Raw genomic sequence first — 12,741 nt, forward strand, 5'->3', positions numbered from 1 at the left:
GTGTGACACCAGTCCCCCAGCCTTATCGGTGTCCAGGTGACACACCAGGATAACATATAATATACAAGATGCTGGCATTCTGTTGTTGCAATTTCTGGCTTCTGGTGCTATGCGCATACAGTGATGCTGGCTGCATCACCCCACACAGGGCTGTTTTTGCTTATTATAGATACCCAGCAGGGACTCAGTATTTCTCCCTGCATTTAAACCACTCACGCCATAGGGTTTGCACCTCACCCAGCATATGCACTTTGACTTTTGCCCAGTACGGCTCCAATTCGGGTCCGCACGCAGTTATCTTTTTATACGTATACCCTTTTTAAATGTTTGTTTTTTATTATATATGTCTTCTCATTTTTAGCCACTAGATGTCACTATGTAGTCATAATATGGTCATGTCCACTTGTTTTTTTGCATTTTTTATTCACTTGCATCCTCTGAAGTTTTGTGTATGTATGGATGCCTTTGTTGCTTTATGACTTCTGTAGCACGATACTTGTATTCATGCTAATGTGAGCTGCAATCTCTTTCCCAGCCCACCCACGTCACCGCGGGATGACGACCGTGATGACGCGCGGTCAGCTAGACGCCGCCGAACGTGGTGACGTCACTGCTGTGCGCAGGACTCCGGAAACCGACCCGTGGATGCTCGTGGGGGACGGCTACAGGGAGGGGGATCAGAGGCGGTCCTGCAGCGATGCATAACCCACAACAGAGAGAGCCGGCACCGGGAAGGGTGATCCCTGGAGAGGACAAGGGCCTGTGCAGTGCTGTGAGCTGCTGACCTGTAAGGAGCGGAGGCTGCGCAGCTGTGAGACCAGGAATGGCGCCAGGAGAGCCAGGCTCCTCCAAGTCCCCTACTGCTGCCACCTGCCAGAGGGAAGGGAACCGCGCTGCCCCCACTAGCTGCCAACCACAGGAGGAGCCCCAAACCCGGAGAGAACAGAATGATGTGTGCTGCCGAGGTGTCCTACATAGTGCCTGCCTGTGGAGGAGCCGAGAGGGTGAAGACTAGAACCTCAAGGAAGAAGGTGCTGAGGGGGTAAATTACCTGGGAGCACACCCAGCCGGAGGATTCTCCTGAAGTTGCTCCGAAGAAGATAGAGGACGCAGCAAGTGGAGACCAAGGTGCGCAGGCACCGCGGAGGACACCCGCTCTCGAGGAACCAGGACTGGAGGAAATGCAAAGGACCCCTAGCTGGAGACCTGTAGAAGCCCCCTCAGTGGTGCGAAGCTGCCTGTAGAGATGCCTGCCCGAAAGTAAGTTAAGAACACGATGTAACATCACTAATGAGAATCCTCACACTGTGCCTACCTAGCTAGTGTAAAAGTTAATAAAATAATAAAAACCCTAACTAACTCTACTCCTTCGGCTGCTCCGGCAGCCCTTTAGAATAGCACCCACTCCAGTGGGCACCTAACACGAACTGAGGAGTCTGGGATGCAGTAGGGGAGGAGCCTACCCTCCAAAAGCTTTAGGATAGGTGCCTGGCTCCTGCGGACCCTCCTACATCCCAATGTGAAGCTGTGTCACCAGGACCATTGAAAGAGAAAAGTATGTGCTGCACTTTTTGTACTTGCTTTTCATCGCATTGTATGCACAACGCATGTACAAGGATGAATGCGATGCGTGCTATTTAAGCTCGAGACGTGTATGGGCACCTTAAGTCAGAGAGAACCTGAGAATTCTGACTGGGAAGTGCAATTAACAGGTCAGATGTGGACTGCTGCTTTGAAGCTGGATATCTCCATTTCCCCAGGGCCGATTTAAAAAATTCTGGTATCCCTGGAAAAAGGGGATCCTCAGCTATCAGAGTATGGCCCTTATACACCTGGGGCCCCAGAGCAAGTGCCCATTAAGCCCATACGAAAAGACCGCCCTGGTCCCGGTTCGCTGACGTCATCCGGGGGCGATTATGCTGTGTACACACGGGGGCGATAGGGGCTGAAATAGCTGGGAATATGGTTGCTGAGCGACCATATTGCCAGTGATTGGAGTGTGCACCAGCGATAAATCGCCGGGTGCGCGCTCCCGTTTTCACAAAACGGGACACTGGGCAATATGATTGCTGATATGATTGCTAGCAATATATTGCCAGCGATCATATTGCCCCGTGTGTACGCACCTTTATTCCTAACAATTTTGCTGCACCCGTCATCTTGAAACGTGCACATGTCCCTTTGTTGATGAATTTACAAGACTGCCTAATTAGAGCAATAATTGATATTTGCGTGGAGATTAATAACAGTATTACAGACACACATGCTATGACCGATAACACACACGTAACAGACTTATTTTAATTTTTTTTCTAATGCACTTTATTTCACATTTATCACTTTTCACTTATGTTTTTAATATTTCGCTGTCCTTAATAAATGATTCAATAAATATCATGTTTTAGCCAATTCTCTGTTTCTTGGGTCACTTTATTAATGTACCTATAACATTAATCAGAACATTAATATATGCTAACCTAGATTGCCCCTTGTAGGAATACTTTATCTTTCTTTGCTTCCAAGTCTAATACATATTCCTGGGTGCGCCTCCCCCATTACCAATTGATACTTAATATAGTAATGCAGGGGTGAGATAGCTATACCAATTACAGGCCGTTCGGATTGATAGCCTCTATCTATTAACCTGTATCAGCGATATCAGATGGTCGACAGTCATCAGGTCGACATACTGCAAAGTCGACATGGGTCTAGGTCGACAGGTCATTAGGTCAACATGGTCTAGGTCGACTGGGTTTTTCACTGGATTTTTGGGGGTTTTTTTGAGCCGACATGTGCCGACAGGCGGAATTTCATGCCCTACCATCCACTAGGGCAGGCGTTCCCAACCACGGTCCTCAAGGCACACCAACAGTGCAGGTTTTAGTGATATCCAGGCTTCAGCACAGATGGATTAATCCAAATCACAGGTACTAATTAAGTCACCTGTGCTCAAGCCTGGATATCATTAAAACCTGTACTGTTGGTGTGCCTTGAGGACCGTGGTTGGGAACGCCTGCACTAGGGTGTGGTGGGAGAATAACATAGAGTGCCAAGCACAGCCAGACATGCGAGGGGATGCGGTGCACTTAATCCTGTGTCCATGTTGACTGTGTCGGCATTCGGGTAAAAAAAAAGTACAAAACCCCATGTTGAGCTAGACCATTTTGACCTAATGCTTTTTTGGACCAAATGACCTGTTGACCTTGACCGATGTCGACCTTGCAGTATGTTGACCTAATGACTGTCGACAATCTTTAGGTCGACCATATGATCCTTACCTGTTTCAGCAAGGGGTGTGAGGCCAATTTCTCTCCAGGGAATGGAGAAATATCTGTGTTTAGAGCCAGACTAGAATCACGTCTGCCCGCAGACAATAGATCGGGTATCATTTTTTTATATTTTTTTTATGTATGTTTGACAAAGGCCATACACTTCACTGGAGGCGAAGATCCGCAGACGAAGGCCAGAGCATACAGCTAATTGCTGCCAATCCTCAGGGGTGGATTTAGGGATGAGGGCGCCCCTAGGCACAACAATAATGTTTACTAAGTAGGACAGTTTATAGGGGCAGTATCTGCATGTCCTATCCATTTACACTCTATTTAAGATGGAATATAGTACAGTACAGTGGATATTTTGCAGTTATTGGTACATTTTGGGCTGACAGTACTATCACAGGCATCCAAGTGCCGCCCCCAAACATGTGCCGCCCCTAGGCCGGTGCCTCACGTGCCTAATGGGAAATTCGGCTCTGCCGATCCTACTATTAAAAAAGAAAAAGGAATGTATTGTATACACAGAACATCGAACATGCCTTCCAACTTTTACCAATAGATCAGTGGGACCTGCATGCAGCTGGCCCTGGAAAGGGGCAGGGCTATGTGCAACGGGGGCGGGACCGGGCATCGAGGCCCCGGGTTTTCCATCCTCTTTGCCAGCGTACCCAGCCCCGTCTCTCCTTGCTGCGCACGGCACCTATCCAGCAATCACCGGCTGCTCCACAAAGAAGAGCAGCCATGATCACCTCCCCTCAAGGGACATCAGGGCAGGCTCCAAATAGCGGGACCATACCACTGTAATCAGGACAGTTGGGAGGAATGCTATAAATACATTATCATGTACCGCCTATTATTCCTGTTGTCCGACTCTACCTGTATGACTACATGTGAAGGAAAACACAGAGGCTGCTTCTTTTGCCCAACGTTTGGGAATTTATGATATTTTAGTTTTCGGAACTTGTCTCCTGTCCTACATAACAGTTTATAGACGCTGTGACCAGGGGTGAGGGTCATTAAGTCGACAGTAATTAGATCTTTTGGTCGGCAGTGAAAAGGTCTACATATGAAAAACATCGACCTGGTTTAAATTGATGCTGAAAACGGTCGACACAATCCAAAAGGCTGCATGAAAAAGGTCAACACAGGAATAGGTCGACATGAGTTATTAAAGAAAATTGTGTATGTGGAAATCTGCTGACACGGGCACTGTATAAGTGTACAGCGACACGGACACACAGCTCCAATTTCTATTCACTTTTTTCTTAATGCACTTTTTTAATTTTAACCTATTTTGCCGTTTTGTGCCAATGAATAAACTGTATATTTAGAACAATTGGTCTGTACACAGACTCCGTCCTGCCCCCACTTAAAGTTATTCCTCCTGGTTATATATGGTGGCTAATTATTAATATTATGTAGTTTGAGCAGAAAATATTGTGGTATCAGTGGATGAGTCAAAAACTCAGGCTGCTCCCGGATCCGAAGGCGCTACACCCCACGCCCCTGAAACAGCAGACACTGGAGGAGGATTCAAACCCGTGGTGGCTCAGCCTGAGTGGCTGTCCCAGACGCTGAACTAACGGTACACGCCACTGTACCAGCCACTCATACACGGACTGTTCGTGTATCTCGTAGCTACAATGCAGTGACGTCATTCACGCTGTGCCGCACCATCGCCACCTATTGGCAGCTGCTGGAACTACACCTGGCACATAATGCATCGTCATCACTGCTGCTCCCCCTACATGAGCACTCTGCCGGCTGTTCTGATGGAGGCAGTCACTGACTGGGACGCCATGCCCCTGCGTAGAAGAAGCGGCTGGTAAGTGCACATGTGCAGAACACCCCCTGAGCATTGAGCAACCTGTGGGTGAGGACTGGAGCTCAGTCTGTATGTTGGTCATGTATGTGACTCCCACAGGGCTGCTGCATGGTGCTCCTGGGGATATCTATGTGTATGGGCATACCAGTGTATCCTCAGCAGCGCTACTCTATGGCTCAGGTTGTAATATCTCAGCCCCAGTGCTGTCTGCATTATTATACACTGTATATTATCTATCTGCTTTCCCAAAGTGTGACACAGGTGTATATAGACCAGATTATAATCTATGGGAAGCCTCTGTGTGTATACCATATGTTCTCTCTCTGCTGCAGTAGCTATGCGCGCTTTGCTATGTTCTATGATAATAAACACATGTGAGTGTAATGGTAAATATGTGCCCGGCTTGCCAATGTGGTGAGCAGGGCCGCCGAGAGGCAGGGGGGGCGGGTACATTTTACCTGGGCCCGGGCCTACCAGGGGGGCCCGGGTCCCGACACACAAAAAAAAAAAAAAAAATATTTTTAAAGGGGGCGTGGCCACGGGTCCGCGATTAGGCCACGCCCCCGATTGTGCCTAAGCCCGAGGCGGGCTAGGCGGGGGGCAGGGTGCCATCTGCCCCCTAGGCCAGTATAATTTATGTGTTACAGGGCCGCCCACCTGACTACCAGAGGCAGGTACATGTCATGATGCTCCGTCCTGCCTCCTGCTGCTCCCCATGCCACGGCCGATTCTCACCTATGTAGTAGTAGCAGCACGGGGCTAACAGAAAATGGCTGCCCCCGTAGCTGGCTACAAAAAGATGGCTGCCTTTGACCAATGGAGAGCCAGGTTTCCTCTCCCAGCAATTCCAGAGGCAAAAGAGTGAAAAGGGGCGGAGCTTATCGGGGTTTGCTGCACCGTGGTGCTAACTGCACTTGAAAGAGGAGCAGCATTAAAAGAAACCTTATGGAGCCCCCAGAGTCCAGACTGCAGGAGAGAGAGGGCAGAGGTGAGGACAGACTACTACTCCGCTCCTTTAGCAATCAATGGCAGGGGCTCGGTTTACATAATAAAGTCTATATATATATATATATATTTTTTTGTGTGTGTTTGTATACAAGTTATATGTGTTGGTATCTTTGTTTTTCCCATTACATATGTTTTCCAATTAAGAAAAATTAGTTGCATGATTTTTTTTTTTTGCAGACATATGTCCAGAAGCACTAAGCTTTCAAAGTGATAAAATAGAGAGTGCTAAACAGCCAGCCAATCAGCCCTTGTCTGCCATGTCACAGACTGTGTTGGAAAATGTCAGACGGGAGCCGAATGGTTGGTTGCTTATCACTCTCCATTTTATCACTTTTAAAGCTTAGTGCAACTCGCCCCTAAATCCTGTGGGTAAGGGATTTTTTTATTTTTTTTTATAAGCAGCCTGCCTGCCAATGGTGTGTGCGGGTGCAGGGTGGTGGTGGTCAGGGGCGTAACTATAGCACCGCAGCCCCCGCGACCGCGGGGGGGCGCTATGCATGTGCGGGCGCCGGGGGCTGCAGTGTTATAGTTACATTACACCCCGCCGCCCGCCGCACCATCCCCAGTCTTTACCTGTACAGGTGGGGGGGACGCTGCGAGGCGGCCGGACGCTGCGGGGGACACAGCTGCGGCAATTACTTACAGCTGAGCCGGGCAGGGGGAGCCGGGAGCTGTCTGACTCTGTACTGAAGTAGAAAAAAAAAGCCCATACAATGAATGGGCAGCCTGTGATTGGCTGCTGAGCGCTCTCTCAGCCAATTGCTGACTGGCTGAGAGAGCGCTCAGCCAATCACAGGCTGCCCATTCATTGTATGGGCTTTTTTTTTTTCCTTCCGTAATGACTGTGAGAGCTCCCGGCTCCCCCTGCCCGGCTCAGCTGTAAGTAATTGCCGCCTCTGTGTCCCCCGCAGCGTCCGTCCCCCCAGCCACATTGACGGCTACCTGGGGGAGCGGTGGGTGAGTGGCTGGGCGCCCTCCCTTTAACGGCGGGGGGGCGCCCAAAATGTCGTTACGCCACTGGTGGTGGTGTAGTTTGTAGTTAGGGGTAGTGTTTCTGCAACTGCAGGGTTAGGGGTGGTGTAATTTCTGCGGGAGTGGGTGCAGGGTAGGGGTAGTGTAGTGTGATCAGGTACAGGATTAGGGGTAGTGTGTGCGGGGTGCAGGGTTATGGGTGGTGTAGTGTGAGTAGGTGCATGATTAGGGGTAGCGTAGTGTGTGAACAGAGCAGGAACATGGTTAGGGGTGGTGTTGTGTGTGCAGGGAGCAGGTGCATGATTAGGTGTAGTGTGTAAATGGAGCAGGTGCAAGGAGCGGGGGGGGGTGGGTAGTGCATGCAGGGAACAGATGCAGGGTTAGGGGTGGTATAGAAGAGCAAGTGATGGATTAGGGGTAGTGTATGTGGGAAGCAGGGTTAGGGCTAGTGTTGTGTGTGTGTGTGTGTGTGTGTGTGTGTGTGTGGAAAGTACGTGCAGGTCAGGGGTAGTTTAGGTAGTGTGTGTGTGTGTGTGAGGGATGTGGGGTTAGTGGTAGTATAGTGGGGTTAGTGGTAGTATGTAGGGAGCGGGTGAATTGTTAGGGGTAGTACCTGTCCTGTGCCCGGGACATGGAAGCTGTGTGCAATGCATGGGAAGAGACTAATTAAGCTAATCGGAAACTTTTAATTGCATAATTGCGTGGCCAGAGATGTCAGAGCAAGTGCTGACAATTTTTTTTTTTTTTAAATATGGATTTTAATTTTAACTGAGCTTAAAAAAAACTGAATATCAAACTTTTTGCGCATACCGGTAAACCCCACATGTGCCTAAACCACACCCACATTACACAAGCCATTCCCTGAACATTATTGTCATGGCTATGCCCCTTGAAAAGTTGGGCCACTTGCTTGTGTCTGTCCCCCAGGCTGAAAGTTGCCAGCCAGCCCCTGCCGGTCAGCGATGGCTGTCCTGCTCCAAGTTCCTGTTTCACAAGGTAATGCCGCCCGCAATGCATGGCTATGGACAGGGGGAACAGACAAAAAGCATGTGTGTGTGTAACAGACTGTGTATGTATGTATATATGTGTGTGTAACAGGCTATGTGTGTGTGTGTAACAGGCTGTGTGTGTGTGTGTGTGTGTGTGTGTAACAGGCTATGTGTGTGTGTGTGTGTGTGTGTGTGTGTGTGTGTGTAACAGGCTTTGTGTATATGTGTGTGTAACAGGGTATGTGTGTGTAACAGGCTTTGTGTGTGTGTGTGTGTGTGTGTGTGTGTGTGTGTGTAACAGGCTATGTATGTATGTCTATATGTGTGTGTGTGTGTGTGTAACAGGCTATGTATGTCTATATGTGTGTGTGTGTGTGTGTGTAACAGGCTATGTATGTCTATATGTGTGTGTGTGTGTAACAGGCTTTGTATATATATATGTGTGTGTGTGTGTGTGTGTTACAGGCTATGTTCTGTATGTGTGAAGGAACAGGCTATGTATGTATGTATATATATATATATATATATATATATATATATATATATATATGTGTGTGTGTGTGTGTGTGTGTGTGTGTGTGTGTAAGTAACAGGCTATATGTGTGTGTGTGTAACAGGCTATGTATGTATATGTGTTTGTGTAACAGGCTATGTATGTATATGTGTGTGTGTAACAGGCTTTGTATATATGTGTGTGTGTGTGTGTGTGTAACAGGCTTTGTATGTATATATATATGTGTGTGTTTGTGTAACAGGCTATGTGTGTGTGTAACAGGCTATGGCCCTCATTCAGGTTGGTTCGCCCCCCCGCACGTTCACACAGGGGAGTGATGTTGTGCATGTGCAGCCACTTTGTGTGAGCGGGCGCGGCAAACCGATTATTTGCCGCCCCGATCGCATGCAGCAGTGTGAACGGAAGCGTGGGGTGGTGGATATGGGTTGCGCCGATGGGAACTCCTATGACGTGGGTGCCGGGGGAGGGCAGCTGATGTCACCGGATGTCAGCTGCCCACCCTCTTCTGGTACAGGAGCGCCACAGATCTAAGACAGCAGAGACTGACTTAGATCTGCGAGCGCTTGAGCAATCATTTGATGGTCGGCGACCGCACTGCCCGGCACACAAGCTGCAAATCGATGATTACTGTATGTAAAACATCCGTTCGCATGCGTGAAATCGGAGGTATTTAGATAACCCGCAAAGCTGCAAATTTTGCAGCTTTGTGGTCAATCATGACCTCCAATGTGTGTGAAGGGAACAGGCTACATGGGGCCCATTTATGACGGATCATATATGGAATGCGATCTGGGTGGGACCATACTGCCCAGGATCACATGAGATTAAAGAGGTTTAATGGACACAATCCCCCCTCTCCCTCCAGGTGCACATACCGCTGGCCATCACAATGCATCTGCTCTTGGCGCCGGATCTGTAGCTTTGGGGGACACAGCAGATACCGGCAGCTCAGCTCGGCGATACTGCAAGTAGTGGCATCTGCTGCTTCTTGCCAGAACTGTTGCCGCTTTCCCTGCTGCGTGTGTGAGCTTGGGAGCCTTATACTCCAGAGGCGGCGCTTCAAATGGGGATGATCGTGCCAGCCACAGATCTTGGAGAGAGGAGCCGTGGGCTGGCCACCCCTGCTGTATGGCATAGGGGTCTGGGCAGCGCAGGGGGGCAGAGGGTCCCTGTGACGGATGGGCAGACAGCAGTGGGGTCCTTGCGGAGGATGGGAGCTATTACCTAGTTCCCATCGTCCGCAGGGACCCTGGCGCTATCTGCCCATCCGTGACCACGACCCCTTACTCCCATGGGCGCAACCCATATCCACCACCCCACGCTTCTGTCCACACTGCTGCATACGAACGGGGCGGCAAGTAATCGATTAGAATTTTGGCTCATTCTGTGTAGCATAATGTGTAAGGGGCAAGTATAAGGGGTCTACTATTGTGTTGCATAAAGGGTATATGGTGTGGTACACACCCCTATATCCTTTAATGGCCACACCTCTTTTCTGTTGCTCGCCACTCCAGGGGGGCCCCGTGACGCTGTTGTACCGGGGCCCAGGATTTCTCTTGGCAGCCCTGGTGGTGAGATACAGGTGAGCCAAACCGTACAGGCTAGCAAACTGCACATAGCCATTAGTGCAGATGTGGGATAACTGGGCATACTGTATATAGGCTGGGATCACTGCTGCGTTCAGGTGACACCAAGTACATGTCACCCGCCGGGATTGCTTGCTGGATGGTTATACAGGGATTATTGTCACATTAGTTATACTGTAGTCTAAAGTGTATACTGTATTATCTACCATCCTAATGGGGCATACACACAGGGGGCGGGATGTACTAAAGGGAAAATGTGATAAAACGGGGGTTTTACCGCATTTTCCTATGTACCATTATCCGTCCGCCCCATCTCCGCCTGGCAGGGTATCTCCACCTCTGGGTGGCGATACCCTATAGATGCCTATGGGCTTCTATCGCCGCCCGCCGTCCTTGCGACCCATCCTCCATCGATCTACTCCTCCCTCAGCAGGTGTCACAGCCAGGATGTGACGGAGACCCCCGCACACCACATTACAGGTATCGCGGGGGTCTCCGTCACCGCAACCCGATGCTAGCCGCATATGTTAGTACATATGCGGTAGCATCGCGGCGGCTGGCGATTTACATTAATACATCCCGCCCAGGGGAATATGAGGCTTATTTCTAAGTGATCTGACTAGATCGCTTAGAAATGAAAAAAGGATCACTCCATGTGTATACCCTCTGGTGATGACGATTGCGCGGTCCCGCGCGTCGCTGTTGCCTGACTAGATTTACACTGCATCCAGTTATAAATCTAGTCATCGCCAGTGTTCTCACACCAGAGAACACTGGCCGTGACAGATTGTTCAGCACACAATGCTGAGCCATCTGTGCTTAACTGCAAACTTAGCACAGAGGCTCACTTGCACTGTGTGTGCACAGCTTTAGGGATGGACGTCTTTGCAATTGATGACAATAGTGCATACACACTATTGTGCAATGGATGACCATCAATGTTTTTACCTATTGATGGTGATCCATTTTCTTTGACTGATTGGATTGTGGGCCAATCAAAACATGTAGGCGGTGCTTCATGAGTGTTGGGGCAGAGCTATGCTGGTGGTAAGGGTTACTGGTCTTACTGTACTGCATATTAAAAGAATAATAATAAAAAATATATATATAATTTATGTAAGGTGCTAAACAACATATAATGGTGATTCAATTGTTTTGTGCACCCGTAGCTCTTGCCTAATGTAGTGGGAGCTAATGAATTGTTCGCAGCCCTTGCCCTGGTCTTGTTGGCTGCATTTTTGCGCCCTTAATAAACTAGATGCAGCTTATTGCCCTACTGTGCGCGAAGGGTGCGAGGAGAAATCCAGGTGACGTGCAGCCTGGGAGTCGGGTCACCAAACAATTGACTTTGATTTTAAAGCTCGTTTGTCACTGAGCGCCCTTTAGCTGTTTTGAAACTACACATCCCAGCATGCCTTGCCATAGTTTTAGTATTCCCTAATAGCAGAACTGTGGCAAGGCATAATGGGACTTGCAGTTTCACAACAGCTGGCGGGCCATAGTTTGGACATGATTGGTGTATTGGGTTCGTTAGCTGTTCACTAGCCTTTTGCACAAACCACTTTGGCACATATGGAGATGTAATCTCTTTATTAGTCTTTTTATTAGTCTTGCACTCTACTATTACATATAATGCATGCCTTGACACCGTTTCACCGTTCGTGACACCCAAAATGTCGTTAAAATATTTGTTCCAACCAGATTGTTGCTCGGAAAATGTCCAAACTTTTTTTATTTCTTTACATTTTTGAAATACACAAAAAAGGGATTTTTGTAAGAACTTACCGTTCGAATCCCTTTCTCTGATATGGTCCTGGTGACACAGCTCAACACTGGGATGTAGGAGGGTCCGAAGGAGCCAGGCACCTATCCTAAATCTTTTAGAGGGTAGGCTCCTCCCCTACTGCATCCCGGACTCTTCAGTTCAATCTTTCAAAGCCACTGGAATACATTAACTCAGTACAAACGCCTGCACATATTATATGCACATTTTTTAACAATAACTGTTACTTTAACCAATTAAACATGAACATCATGAACACTGGCATACTTACTGAGCGTAAGGGAGGGATCGCTGTGTCACCAGGACCATATCAGAGAAAGGGATTCGAACGGTAAGTTCTTACAAAAATCCCTTTTTCTCTTTCAATGGTCCTGGTGACACAGCTCAACACTGGGACGTTCCAGAGCCGGTCCATTGTGTGGGTACGCTCAGGTCTGCAGCTCTCATCACTGTTCGCCCGAATGATGCGTCCTCCGACGCGAACTCATGGAACCTATAGAATTTGGCAAAGGTATGAACAGATGACCAAGTGGCAGCCCTGCAAACCTGCTCAGCTGTTGCCCCATGTCGAACCGCCCAAGAGGTGGCAACTGACCTGGTGGTATGCGCATTTATCCTTGCCGGAACAGGCCTTCCAACTTTAGTGTATGCAAAAGCTATCACAGAGCGCAACCACCTAGCAATGGTCTGCTTAGATGCCGGCCAACCAATCTTGTGTATGTCATACAACACTAACAAGGTGTCAGTCTTTCTGACACTCTTAACTCTGTCCACATAAATGCGTAATGC

This window comes from Crinia signifera, unplaced genomic scaffold (assembly GCF_055691185.1).
Source record: "Crinia signifera unplaced genomic scaffold, ASM5569118v1 HAP2_SCAFFOLD_746, whole genome shotgun sequence".
NCBI lineage: Eukaryota > Metazoa > Chordata > Amphibia > Anura > Myobatrachidae > Crinia > Crinia signifera.